Raw genomic sequence first — 14,785 nt, forward strand, 5'->3', positions numbered from 1 at the left:
CGGGTGGATTCTGAATATTCCAAAATCCCAGTTAATTCCGACAACACGTCTGCTGTTCTTAGGGATGATTCTGGACACGGTTCAGAAAAAGGTTTTTCTCCCGGAGGAAAAAGCCAAGGAGTTATCCGAACTTGTCAGGAACCTCCTAAAACCAGGAAAGGTGTCTGTACATCAATGCACAAGAGTCCTGGGAAAAATGGTGGCTTCTTACGAAGCAATTCCATTCGGCAGATTCCACGCAAGAGTTTTCCAGAGGGATCTGCTGGACAAATGGTCAGGGTCGCATCTTCAGATGCACCAGCGGATAACCCTGTCTCCAAGGACAAGGGTATCTCTTCTGTGGTGGTTGCAGAGTGCTCATCTATTGGTGGGCCGCAGATTCGGCATACAGGATTGGATCCTGGTGACCACGGACGCCAGCCTGAGAGGCTGGGGAGCAGTCACACAAGGAAGAAACTTCCAGGGCGTGTGGTCGAGCCTGGAAACGTCTCTTCACATAAACATTCTGGAACTAAGAGCAATCTACAATGCTCTAAGCCAGGCAGAACCTCTGCTTCAAGGAAAACCGGTGTTGATCCAGTCGGACAACATCACGGCAGTCGCCCATGTAAACAGACAGGGCGGCACAAGAAGCAGGAGTGCAATGGCAGAAGCTGCAAGGATTCTTCGCTGGGCGGAGAATCATGTGATAGCACTGTCAGCAGTATTCATCCCGGGAGTGGACAACTGGGAAGCAGACTTCCTCAGCAGACACGACCTTCACCCGGGAGAGTGGGGACTTCATCCAGAAGTTTTCCACATGCTTGTAACCCGTTGGGAAAGACCAATGGTGGACATGATGGCGTCTCGCCTCAACAAAAAACTGGACAGGTATTGCGCCAGGTCAAGAGATCCGCAGGCAATAGCTGTGGACGTGCTGGTAACGCCTTGGGTGTACCAGTCGGTGTATGTGTTTCCTCCTCTGCCTCTCATACCAAAAGTATTGAGAATTATACGGCAAAGAGGCGTAAGAACGATACTAGTGGCTCCGGATTGGCCAAGAAGGACTTGGTACCCGGAACTTCAAGAGATGATCACGGAGGATCCGTGGCCTCTACCTCTGAGAAGGGACCTGCTTCAGCAGGGTCCCTGTCTGTTTCAAGACTTACCGCGGCTGCGTTTGACGGCATGGCGGTTGAACGCCGGATCCTAAAGGGAAAAGGCATTCCGGAAGAAGTCATTCCTACCTTGATTAAAGCAAGGAAGGAAGTAACCGCGCAACATTATCACCGCATTTGGCGAAAATATGTTGCGTGGTGCGAGGATCGGAGTGCTCCGATGGAGGAATTTCAACTGGGTCGATTCCTACATTTCCTGCAATCAGGATTGTCTATGGGTCTCAAATTGGGATCTATTAAGGTTCAAATTTCGGCCCTGTCGATTTTCTTCCAGAAAGAATTGGCTTCAGTTCCTGAAGTCCAGACCTTTGTTAAGGGAGTACTGCATATACAGCCCCCTGTGGTGCCTCCAGTGGCACCGTGGGATCTCAATGTTGTTTTGGACTTTCTCAAATCTCATTGGTTTGAACCACTAAAAAATGTGGATTTGAAATATCTCACATGGAAAGTGACCATGCTACTAGCCCTGGCTTCGGCCAGGAGAGTGTCAGAACTGGCAGCTTTATCTTACAAAAGCCCATATCTGATTTTCCATTCGGACAGGGCAGAACTGCGGACTCGTCCGCATTTTCTCCCTAAGGTGGTGTCAGCATTTCATCTGAACCAGCCTATTGTAGTGCCTGCGGCTACAAGCGACTTGGAGGACTCCAAGTTGTTGGACGTTGTCAGAGCTTTAAAAATATACATTTCAAGGACAGCTGGAGTCAGGAAATCTGACTCACTGTTTATACTATATGCTCCCAACAAGTTGGGCGCTCCTGCGTCTAAGCAGACTATTGCTCGCTGGATTTGTAGTACGATTCAGCTTGCACATTCTGTGGCAGGCCTGCCACAGCCAAAATCGGTAAATGTCCACTCCACAAGGAAGGTGGGTTCTTCTTGGGCGGCTGCCCGAGGGGTCTCGGCATTACAACTCTGCCGAGCGGCTACGTGGTCGGGGGAGAACACGTTTGTAAAATTCTACAAATTTGATACCCTGGCTAAGGAGGACCTGGAGTTCTCTCATTCGGTGCTGCAGAGTCATCCGCACTCTCCCGCCCGTTTGGGAGCTTTGGTATAATCCCCATGGTCCTTTCAGGAACCCCAGCATCCACTAGGACGATAGAGAAAATAAGAATTTACTTACCGATAATTCTATTTCTCGGAGTCCGTAGTGGATGCTGGGCGCCCATCCCAAGTGCGGATTATCTGCAATAATTGTACATAGTTATTGTTACCTAAATCGGGTTATTGTTGTAGGGAGCCATCTTTCAGAGGCTCCTCTGTTATCATACTGTTAACTGGGTTTAGATCACAGGTTGTACGGTGTGATTGGTGTGGCTGGTATGAGTCTTACCCGGGATTCATAAATCCTTCCTTATTGTGTACGCTCGTCCGGGCACAGTATCCTAACTGAGGCTTGGAGGAGGGTCATAGGGGGAGGAGCCAGTACACACCACCTGATCATAAAGCTTTACTTTTTGTGCCCTGTCTCCTGCGGAGCCGCTATTCCCCATGGTCCTTTCAGGAACCCCAGCATCCACTACGGACTCCGAGAAATAGAATTATCGGTAAGTAAATTCTTATTTTAATTGCCTTTTACCACAGCCATAACTAGAGTGGTGCAGCCGATGCGCCCGCACAGAGCGCAGATGCCCTGTGGGTGGAACCAGACCCTGCGATCGACGATTTGTATGCGCCACTGACACTGTCTAGCACCCACTGCAATGTATAATAGTAGCAGTGTGCCTGACTCCTCAGCTGGCAGTGCTGCTGCATGCCCTATGAGCTCCCTCCCCAGTCTCCTGCAGAGACTTGGAGAGACGAAATGACATCTCTCCACAGTCCAGTTCCACAGTGCCCTGAGCCGAGGAGCAGTTTCGTCGGTGTTGGGCAGCAGAAGAGGCAGCATTATGATGGAGAGCCTACAGCAAACTTACCAACAGCTGAGTTTCCCTCTCCAGGAGAAGCCCGAAGAGGGAAAGCAGGTGAGCGGTGATTGGGGTAGGGTTAAATTAGCAGTGGTGCCGAGAGAGGGGGGGGGGGGGGAGGGAAGGTACAAATTACCCGGGCCCAGGTCTGATAGAGGGGCCCAGTAGGGGCCCCAAGCCCCATCCCCCTTACCTGTCAACAGCAGCTACAGCTCTACTCCTAAGGCCAGCACATTCTGCTATGTGCTGGGCTGCAGTGTGGTCATGGAGGCACTTAAAATACAATTTTTTCAGGGTTTTTTTCTAATGGTGCATGACCACGCCTCCTGTGATTAGGCCATGCCCCCTGAAAAGTACCTGGGCCCAGCCAGGCTCTCTACTGCCCTGTAGATTAGTCACGTCATTAGGCCCCCACTGGGGGCTTACCATATCCTTGCAAATATATGCATCTGAAATCTCTGATTTACCTACCACCATGTAGGTTTTAAATCCTGTTGCTGATGTCATCCTGAGTGCTGAGGGATAACTCTTTTTTTTTTTGTTGTTTTTTTTGTTTCTTGTTCAGAATAACTCCTCATTTTTATGCACCTGGATGACATTGCTAATTGGACTAAGAAGTTACCAAATTTCTTGTTGCTGTTCTGAGAGGCATGGATGGGACCAGCATTTGGAGGGCATGCTGGTTTCTGTAGTGCCATTAGGGGAATATGGGGGTGTCTCCAGGTAACGTGGCCCTGTAATAAGCAATTATATGCTGTTAGTAATTTTGGGGATGAGTTTGGGGCGCGGTGCTCCCTGGAGTGGTGGGGCTGGGCTGCTCTGAGGTAGCACATTGTAATATTTCATTTAGCAGTTTTTGTAAAACTTTCATATACATTTTTACAAATATTACTCTTTTAAGTTTTTTTTATTACAATTGTCACTTGTGTACCACCTTGTACACATAGCTTTCGCTTCCTATTAATACCTGGATGACATTACTAAGTGGATTGAGAAGTTGCCAAATTTCTTGTCCCCGCGATAACGTGATTAGAATCGCATAATTAGGGCTCCCAACGGACCCTGGAGATTCACCGTATTTTACTACGCATTCTGCTCCCTCCACTGGGAAGTGTGCAGGATGCGGGAGGAATACCCACTCTTCCGGTGGTGCAGGATACTACCTGAATAATTGCGAGTCTCCCGCAGGTTCCAGGATAGATGGCAAGTATGGCCTACCGTCTGGTGTTAGTCTGAGAAACAACACGTCGGCAGTGCAGAACTAGTATGTATCACCCTGCATACATTATATTTATGTTTATTTCATTATTAATTCTTATCGAATCTGTAGTGGAAACTTTTGGCAAGACTGAACATCAATATTTACATCTGTGCTTCATATGTGAATATTTTATTTTCTAGGTTTAGTTATGACTTATTCTGTCCGTTGAGCAAGATATCTAGTCACTCAAAATGATGTTATTATCATTTATGACTGCTTTACAATTAACAAATTATTAGCTTCTAGGCAGTGTTACTGTTTCTTGCTTCCAGAGCGTAGCAACATTGTATCAATAATGGGACTGATTCATAGAAGTACTCAAACCCGATGATTTACGTGCAACTCTGGTGGTTACTGATCTACAGATGCGCAGGATCAGCACTGAGCATGTGCAGATCAGTGGATGTGACGGTGATACTCAGATGACCGATGTTCACGCAAAGTGATCTGATTCTGCATCTTCAGATGCGGCAGTGGATCACAGAAGGGCTGAAACTAGGATTTTCGTCACCCGCAGTAATTTGGCGACACCCCTCCCTCCAAAAAAACACACAAACAAACAAACAAACCCTGTCAGACTAAAATAATCAGATTATCAAACATTTTAAAAAAAAAGGGGGATTATAACATGTGCAGAAGAGTTAGATTTGGGTGTGGTGTGTTAAAACTGAAATCTAAATTGCAGTGTAAAAATAAAGCAGCCAGTATTTACCCTGCACAGAAATAATATAACCCACCCAAATCTAACTCTCTCTGCACATGTTATATCTGCCCCCCCCCCCCCCCCCCCAGTGCAGTGCACATGGTTTTGCCCATCTGCTAACAAATTTTCTACTACGATCAGGTCTGAATTAGACACTGAGGGGGTCATTCCGAGTTGATCGTAGCTGCGGCACCGGCGCATGCGCAGTTCCGACCCGAACGCTGCGCTGCGAGAAACTGCAGCGAGCGATCGGGTCGGAATGACCCCCAATATCATAACACTTCATCACTGCACTACATTCCACTATCCACTGCACTACATCACTATACTACATCTCCTACACACTGAACTACATCACTGCACTACATACCCTATATGGTACACTACACCACTATACTACATTCCCTTATATGCTACAGCACATCAGTGCACTGCATGCCCCTTTATACTGCAATACCTTACTACACTACATACCCTATATGGTACACTACATCACTATACTACATTTCCTTATATGCTACAGCACATCAGTGCACTGCATGCCCCTTTATACTGCAATACATTACTACACTACATACCCTATATGGTACACTACATCACTACACTACATCCCCCTATTAGCTACACCAAATCCCCCCCTCTGGAAGGCAAAGCGGAGGTTGAAACTGCTAACTGGGAGCACAGTGCCAGTAATAAAGTCTGTTTTAAACTCACCACAAAGCTGCTGTAGTGATACTCGGTCAGAGTTGGAGGTTGCCAGGCTCTAAGTTTCCACTGTCAAGTGGATAGCTAGCAAAGTGAGCCTTTGATTTCTGTAACATCGGTGACTGCACCTGTTATCAAGTAGAAGCCTGGGGCAGCGTGTCCTCTCAATGTGGTGTAGCCGGCAGCTTGTTATCGGTTGGTGCTGGGCAGGCAGCCGGGATCATAGCCTGCTAAAAACACAGCACCAACAGCTTGCTTCTATAGCTTGTACAGTGCACCGCACGCTAGTCGCAGAACTACATGGCAAAGAGGAGAGTAGCTGGTATAGGATAGATCCCAGGTACTGGAGCTCACCCGCACAGCGTCGGAGCCAGCTGCGGGCAGACAGGTGGGTCAGAGACACTGCCCCGGGAGCCGTCTGCTGTCTCACTGGAGCAGCACAGTACTGCCGGGGAAAAAAAAAACCCTGCTCTTCTGTAACGCCTCGGTGCCCCCACAAATCCTGCACCCGGGGCGCATGCCCCCTTAGCCCACCTCCCCCTAATTGCGGACCTGCAGAAGCTGACAGGAGGCGTCTATTTACACAAGACACTTCCTGCAGCGTTAGCATATTTTCGCACAGCAGCTGCGTCCAAGGACACAACTGCTGTGAAACTGCCTCCTCCTCTGGATCAGGTCCATACTGTGGATGCAAAACTTTAACAACGATTTTACTTTTCAGAGCTGATCCTGAGCACCTCTACCTCTGTGTAACTGATAAGTATTTTGCATATTAAAAGGAGCACATTTTATGGAGTACTTAGGACATTTTCATCTAAAATACTGATTGACAGGCAGAGGTGGTCGCGGGGCAGGTGGGGGCGTGCCAATGGTGTTAGAACGCCGTTGGTGGGGCGTGGTCCGGACAACGCACGCTGGGCCGGACCCTTGTTGGGGCGGGCTGCTGCCGCTGCGTGACATCACACGCAGCCGCTGCAACCCAAAACATGGCGGGTAGCCGCCTGCCAGTGCAGCTAGACTGCGCAGGTAGGGAGCTACTCTCCAGGTGCGGGGGAAGGGGGGCTAGCCTCTTGCTGTGGATGATATGTCTGGCCCATCCCTCTGTTAATCTACATTTTTGACTCATCAAAGTAGCCACCCTTTGCAGGTATAGCCACTGACCACAGTTTATGCAGGATGAACCTTTGACCAATGGCATATCTATAATAGGTGCAGTGTGTACTGCAAGATCACTAAGAAAATGACGCAGTGGACATTTTCCTGGCATTTTGCACTTGCACAGAAGGGAAGGTGACAGGAAAATGGCTGAAGTGCCATTTCCCCTGAAGATCTACACATGCACAGTATACTCTGGCACAGCAACAGAGCCTACTAGTTATTACTAGCTGCTCAGCGGCTAGAGAAGAGAGGAGGGGGCCTGGAGACTGCACACAGGACCCTTCCTGTCTTGATACACCCCTGCCCTTGACCAAAAAGGTGTAGGTCACAGGGTATTCCCTGGCACTGCAAAATGCTGTGGCAACCCTTTTGGTTCACGGTGCCAGCCACTCTGTGCAAGTTACCAACTTGGGATCCAGCAAAAGAGGCCAAGACCATATCAGTTTCTCCTCCATGTTTGACAGTTGGTGTCACAGGGGAATGTAAGTATGTGGCCACTGATCATATGAACCCAACCCTCACAGGCGTGTATTTACTACAGTACGGGGGTATAATACCAAATATTTGAAGGAAAGACTGGGCACACTATACAATGGTTCATGATTAGAGGACGAGGAAACTTTTACTAACCAACAAAGCATTGTCTATGTTCAGTGAATCATGGTTAATACTTTTCCACCAGCAGGAAATTCCATGCTCCCTGCAGAGCCAGCACTCCTGTGTATGAAAAGCCACATACAGTGTTACAGTCCCAGGTTCTGTGATAGCGCTGTGATTGCAAGTAGGCTGCACATGTTACAGCAAATACAAAACCAGCAAAAATAAGCATAGTAATAATGATAGTAGTAGCAGTAGTAATAATAATTAATATTTTATTATTATTATTATTATTATATACACACCATTTTACAGATAGAGCACAGCAGTTATTTAATAAGACAATGATTCATAAGCCTCCCATAGTGAAAATAGATTTACTGTGAAGTATTTTTTCCACTGGTAATCAGCTCTGTAAAATGTCACTGCCTACATACCTGGGCATCCGCCTATCTATACGAATCTCCGAACTATATACCCTTAATATTTCCAAGGCATTAGTGGAGAGCTGAAGGGATGGAGCCATTTTCTATTATCGCACATGGGTAGGGCTAGCCTAATAAAAAAGGTGACATTCCAACGTCTTTTATACCTGCTCACGCTCTACCACAGTTACTTCACCGGAGAGATTTACAGGCGCTACATAAAACATTTTGCAAACTAATTACAATGACAGCAACTTAAATCTAATGGGGGGATTACTTTTCCTCATGTTCAATCATATAACCAAGCTACAATTCTTAGATTTTTATGTGATTGGTTACATGGCAACAATACTTACGCGAAGACTAAATACAGAATGTGGCTTCTTAGAAAATTGTGATTTAATTAGCTTTTAACATCTACATGATGCTGAAATCTCAGAGAATCTTGTTATGGTCTACTAAGAAATTATGGCATCTGCTTAGACATAAGCAAAACTTAAATGCTCATAAAACACTGTATTTACCATTCTTGCATAACTCGGAATTTCAAGGGGGACAAGCAGGAATTCCCTTTATAAAGTTAGGCCAGGAAGAATTGGTGAATATAAATTCCCTCATAGGGGGGGATTTGAGGCGTCCACTTCAGAGGCGGAACTACCGGCAGTGCAGGCAGTGCACTGCACTGGGGCCCGCCTCTGTCCAGGGGCCCAAGCATGTAATGAGTCAAACTGACTCATTACATGCCGCTGTGCGCTGCGGGCAACCGCTGCCCGCAGCGCACAGCCGCCCGGCGAAGAGAGGAGAGGAGCAGCGGTACTACAGACGGGGGAAGGAGGAGGAGGGAGGCTGAGAAGGGAGCCGCAGCAGCGCTTTGTTACTGGTGGAGGCGCTGCTGCTGCTGCCCCTCTGCTTCCCTATAGGCTGTCTTCCGAGAACAGCCTATAGGGAAGCAGAGGGGCAGCAGCAGCAGCGCCTCCACCAGTAACACAGCGCTGCTGCGGCTCCCTTCTCAGCCTCCCTCCTCCTCCTTCTCTCCAGCCCGGGAATCGTCTCTGACGCTGCACCGAGGAGCCTGAGCCAGCGGAGAGGGTAAGTATAATTCTTCTTTCTTTCTTTCTTTCTTTCTTTCTTTCTTTCTTTCTTTCTTTCTTTCTTTCTTTCTTTCTTTCTTTCTTTCTTTCTTTCTTTCTTTCCTTCTTTCCTTCTTTCCTTCTTTCTTTCCTTCTTTCCTTCTTTTTTGTGCCTGCCTGCCGCAATGTGTAAAAATGGGGGACTACCTGCCGCACTGTGTAAAAATGGGGGACTACCTGCCGCACTGTGTAAAAATGGGGGACTACCTGCCGCAATGTGTAAAAAGGGGGGCATACCTGCCGCAATGTGTAAAAAGGGGGGACTGCCTGCAGCAATGTGTAAAAAGGGGGGACTGCCTGCCGCAATGTGTAAAAAGGGGGGACTACCTGCCGCAATGTGTAAAAAGGGGGGACTACCTGCCGCAATGTGTAAAAAGGGGGGACTGCCTGCCGCAATGTGTAAAAAGGGGGAATCAGCCTGCCGCAATGTGTAAAAATGGGGGACTGCCTGCTGCTATGTGTAAAAAGGGGTAATCTGCCCGACGCAATGTGTAAAAAGGGGAATCTGCCTGCCGTAATGTGTAAAAAAGGGGGACTGCCTGACGCTATGTGTAAAACAGGGGGACTGCCTGACGCTATGTGTAAAAATGGGGAATCTGCCTGCTGCTATGTGTAAAAATGGGGAATCTGCCTGCCGTAATGTGTAAAAATGGGGACGCTGTCTGCCGTAATGTGTAACAAGGGCACGCTGTCTGCCGTAATGTGTAAAAATGGGGACGCTGTCTGCCGTAATGTGTAACAAGAGCACGCTGTCTGCCGTAATGTGTAACAAGGGCACGCTGTCTGCCGTAATGTGTAACAAGGGCACGCGGTCTGCCGTAATGTGTAACAAGGGCACGCGGTCTGCCGTAATGTGTAACAAGGGCACGCTGTCTGCCGTAATGTGTAACAAGGGCACGCTGTCTGCCGTAATGTGTAACAAGGGCACGCTGTCTGCCGTAATGTGTAAAAAGGGCACGCTGTCTGCCGCTATGTGTAACAAGGGCACGCTGTCTGCTGTAATGTGTAAAAAGGGCACGCTGTCTGCCGTAATGTGTAACAAGGGCACGCGGTCTGCCGTTATGTGTAAAAAGGGCACGCTGTCTGCTGTAATGTGTAAAAAGAGGAATCTGTTCGCTGTAAGGTGTAAAAGGGTCTCTACCTGGTGTAGTGGTGCTACTGTGCGGCGTAATTTGAATAATGGAGACTACTGTGTTGGTATTATTTTGTGGCCACACCCCTTCCCCACGAAGCCACGCCACTATGTATTTTTGCGCGCGCCTACGGCGCGCACTGCCCCTGGGGTGGACTTGGATGGGGGGGCCCAAAGCATTTTGTCGCACCTGGGCCCACCGCTTGCTTGTTCCGCCACTGGTCCACTTCAATATTTGCAAGCTTCTGAGAGATTTCCTACATTTCGCAGATTTCCTTTGGCTTATATGCAAGCTAAACACTATGGGCCTAATTCAGACCTGATCGTAGATGTGCTAAATTTAGCACATCTACGATCAGTCACACAGACACGTGGGGGGGATGCCCAGCACAGGCCTAGTCAGTCCCACATGTCAGGCCCGACCTCCCCGCACAAGTACAAAAGCATCGCACAGCGGCGATGCTTTTGTACTTTAGGAGTAGCTCCCTGCCAGTGCAGCTCCTGCGCGCTGGCAGGAGATATTCATCGCTGTGAGGGTCACAGCGTCTGCGTGTGATGTCACGCAGCCGCCGTGGCCCGCCCCCCCCAATGGTCTGGGCACGCCTGCGTTGCCCGGACTGAGCCCTCTAAACGGCGACCAAACGCAGCCGGCACGCCCCCTACCGCCCAGCGACCTGAGACAGCCGTCGGCTATCTGGCATGCGCCGGCACACTGCAGAACAGGCATATGCGCAGTTCAGACCTGATCTGCTGCTGTGTGAAAACGCACAACACCGATCAGGTCTGAATTAGGCCCTATGGGCGGTATTCAAATGATATATCACGCCCAATTTCCTTTCTAAAGTTGACAAAATGGTGTTTAACAATAATCCAAGGCGCAAACCAGTTATGCAGCAGAAAGGAAAAGGTAGGGCCACTAAACCCTTAAGGAAATACAATCGCAAAGAACAATTATCCAATATATATATATATATATATATATATATATATATATATATATATAATGAAGCAATTCAAATGGTAATAATGATACTTAAGTTCAAAAACAGTCTCTGTAAAGATGTCAGATCTCTGTGAAATTGCTCCTAGAAGGCGTCACACGTCTCGTCAAGTCCTCCGATTGTTTGAATTATGTAAAAGAACATATAAACAAATCATGGTGTAGTATGTCCAAAAATATGACAAGAATTCAGGGTTCTTCAAATCCCGCATATAAACAATGCGTACCCAATTTACACATCATGCATGTGAATTCCACTCATAAAGGTATCTTTAAATCACCATTATGCCGTCTATATGTGAAACTTCTGTCAAACCACCACCATTCTCAAATAGTACGTACCATACTCACTGATAAACAGGATGGTACACCTCCTATAGCGGTTTCTTTAATATTCTTCAATGCAAGGCTTAAGAAACAAATGGAGACACTGCACGGGCTCTTAACACTCGCTTCCTTTCTAAAGTTATATCTGTTATCGTGCATATTGCGCCCATAGTAATCAGGTTTAGCTGCATAAAGGGTTGGGCCCCGTCACTACCCCAGGGGTAGCGAGCTAAAAAGAGTATACCACTCCCGTCAGCAAAAACAGAACGGGTGTGGAAGGGGGTGAAAAGAATTGAATACCGCCCTATGTATGTAGAGTTCTAGGATGTTTTTCAGATGATGACTGGGACAACACTTTGGATGCTCTACTCTGATCAGCAGCAAAAACCAAACGAGCTATCTCAATTTTTGTACTCTGCTTTAATGCTTTAAGGCCTACCATAAACCATGAGGAGACACGTACTGGGATGAGTGGTTAGATCCGGGTTGTTCCATCAGTATCTTGGGAAACTTGAACTAAAGCACTCAACTGGTCCAGATCTCCTCATACACAATATTTGTCAGGGATGGCCACATCAGCATCTTGCCCTCGTTGTCACACACCAGTAGCTAATTCATATCATTATTTCTGGGGTTGCCCCTTATTGAGTATATTCTGGCTACAAGTCCGTAATTTTGCACTGGAACATTCGATGACTTATGGGCCTAATTCAGGTTGGATCGCAATAAGTGATCCAACCGCAATTTCTGAGAAACAGATGCGGGCGCATGCGCAGCGCCCATCCTGTCAATCAGGCAGAGGCGGTTGCGGGGTGGGCAAAGCTCCGTTTTCAGGGATGAAACGGAGCGTTGCGGAGGCAGTGCGGCGTGAACGGGGGGCGGAGGCGGCCAAACTGGGGCATGTCTGGGGCGTCACGCGCAGCCATCGCGATCAGGAAGATGGCGGCGGGTCTCCTGAGGGTGCAGCTTCCTTCATTTATAAGCAGAAATTGTGATCACATCACAATTTCTGCTTGTTCAGTGGGGGAGGCTTCGGTCAGCGTGCTGGGTGGTCTTGCACAGCGATGGGCGGCCCCCAGCATTCGATCCAAAGGATAGCAAATTCTGCTAATTAGCAGACTTTGCTATCCTTACTGAATTAGGCCCTATATTCCATTTACTGATATATGGGCATTATTCGGTCTACTTCCAGTGGGACAGCGAGTGGCAAAAGGCTGTAAAAAATAATTATTGATTATAAATGCAGTGGCTCGTAAAACAATCCTGCAGACATGGATCAGTACTAAACCCCCCCCCCCCCCCCCCACACACCACCACCACCACCATTGCAATTATTTCAGGAAAAACTCTTCTATGTTTTTAACATGGAATGGATTGAATCGATTCTGGATGGAGACAAATGTGTCAAAAAGTTTATGGAAACATGGGAAAGTTACATTGCCTTTTTGCATCTAGACTTGAGACGCAAATTCCATGAATCTATTGATAATGTCGATTATCTTACAGGAAAGAAAGCTATACCTTATACACAATTAGAATACACTTTACCATGGAGCCGATGCGGCCGCTAAACTTAGTACACACGCTACGTACGTTATACACTGTTTGCGTACGGAGTCCCGTATCACTGTACGGACTTAGCGTACAAACGCCGCGCTGGGGGTACAAAGTACACACAGCGCGCGCACACCCAGAGATACACTTTAAACCTTCACAGTAATGCAATGTAATAATAAAACACTTTAAACCTTAGCAGGGCAATGAAGACACGACACCAATTGTGATTTAACCGCTGGGTTCCGACACCACAGTGGATTATTGCTGAAAGGGGGTTACAATACAAATAATACAATTCAATATAACAGTAAATGGCTAAATTCAATGGTACATACTTGAGTAGATTCGCTTGCGCTTCCCGGCCCGGTTCTCGGTCATCAAATAGATAACTTTGTGAGTCTTGTGATTTACCAGGCCAGAAGAGGGCTCTCTTTATACACTTCTTCCAAAAGCAATACAATAGATACTGTAATCCCTTTGTCCATTGGACACAGGAATGCACTTTTACAGTACAGGAGAGGTCATAGGTCGGTTTGAATAGGTAGGCGATGTCTTTCCCAACTGCTCTTGTGGGTGGTCTCCTCTGGATTCCCGACGCATACATAATGTACAGTAAATACAGTTTATATCTATATTCTGCTTCTGCACATAACTATCCGCAGGAACATGCAATCTTCCTCAAACCAACACCGGAATGTTACCCTTAAAATACCCTACAGCTGGATACCAAACATCACCTTATGACCTTGTTCTGTCCCCTCCTATTCTGTAAAGGTGAATCCCTTTGTTCTGAAACCATTTAAACTTGTTTATTTCATATGTGGTGCAGGGGGACTATGTGTACATTATTATTATTGGATTAAATATGTAATGTGTTTTAATAGCTCTCCATACGTTCACAAACTCTACCGTAAATACCCATACCACGCGCTGATGCGCAGGACCGCGGGAGCGACCATATACGCAAATTGCGGATATGTGCACGCACGGCAGAACAAGTACACGCGCAGAGGCCATCTGTGTGTGGTTTGTACGTGATGTGTGTACTGCGATATTTTTCGACTTTGACAGTCCACCCTTTGGCAGTCACCAATAACTGCCACTATCTAATCACTAAACAGAAAAATATCTACACAATATCTACAGAAGTTTGGATAGTTGGGAGAGAGGGTAATGTATGACCTAGTGGGATAGTAAAAAGCATGTATGTATGAATTCATGTCTGAGGGGCATGTATCATCGTGCCGTATATGTTCTAAATAAGCTTCGAGGTATTGCGAAGTATACATTAAATCCTTCTCATCCCGTACTAAGGTTCTGTAAATGGGACAACAAACACTACCGAGCTCTTGTCGGATTGTTCCAACAAATGGGGTGCACATTTAGTTGATGATACACGGAGGGGAGTCATATGTGAGTGCTAGTATATGTGGATATCACCTGTCGACTATGTGTGCTATTAACTGGAGGTTGCAGAGATGAAGATAAGACACATATCTAAAATACATTCACATAAACATTTTGGGTAGGGCAGATGTCTTTTCCGGATGGATGTATCTGGGCAGAGGAGGAAACACAAGAGAAACGGGTGAAAGAAACAGGCCATGAAATTCATTTACAATCCTTATCATAACACTGTCTTTATGGATGGGTCATAAATTAAATCTGCTGCTATAACAGCACTCTTGCTCCTTAGACTCATCAATTTTGTGCCGTGCTTGCG

This window comes from Pseudophryne corroboree, chromosome 1 (assembly GCF_028390025.1).
Source record: "Pseudophryne corroboree isolate aPseCor3 chromosome 1, aPseCor3.hap2, whole genome shotgun sequence".
Taxonomy (NCBI): Eukaryota; Metazoa; Chordata; class Amphibia; order Anura; family Myobatrachidae; genus Pseudophryne; species Pseudophryne corroboree.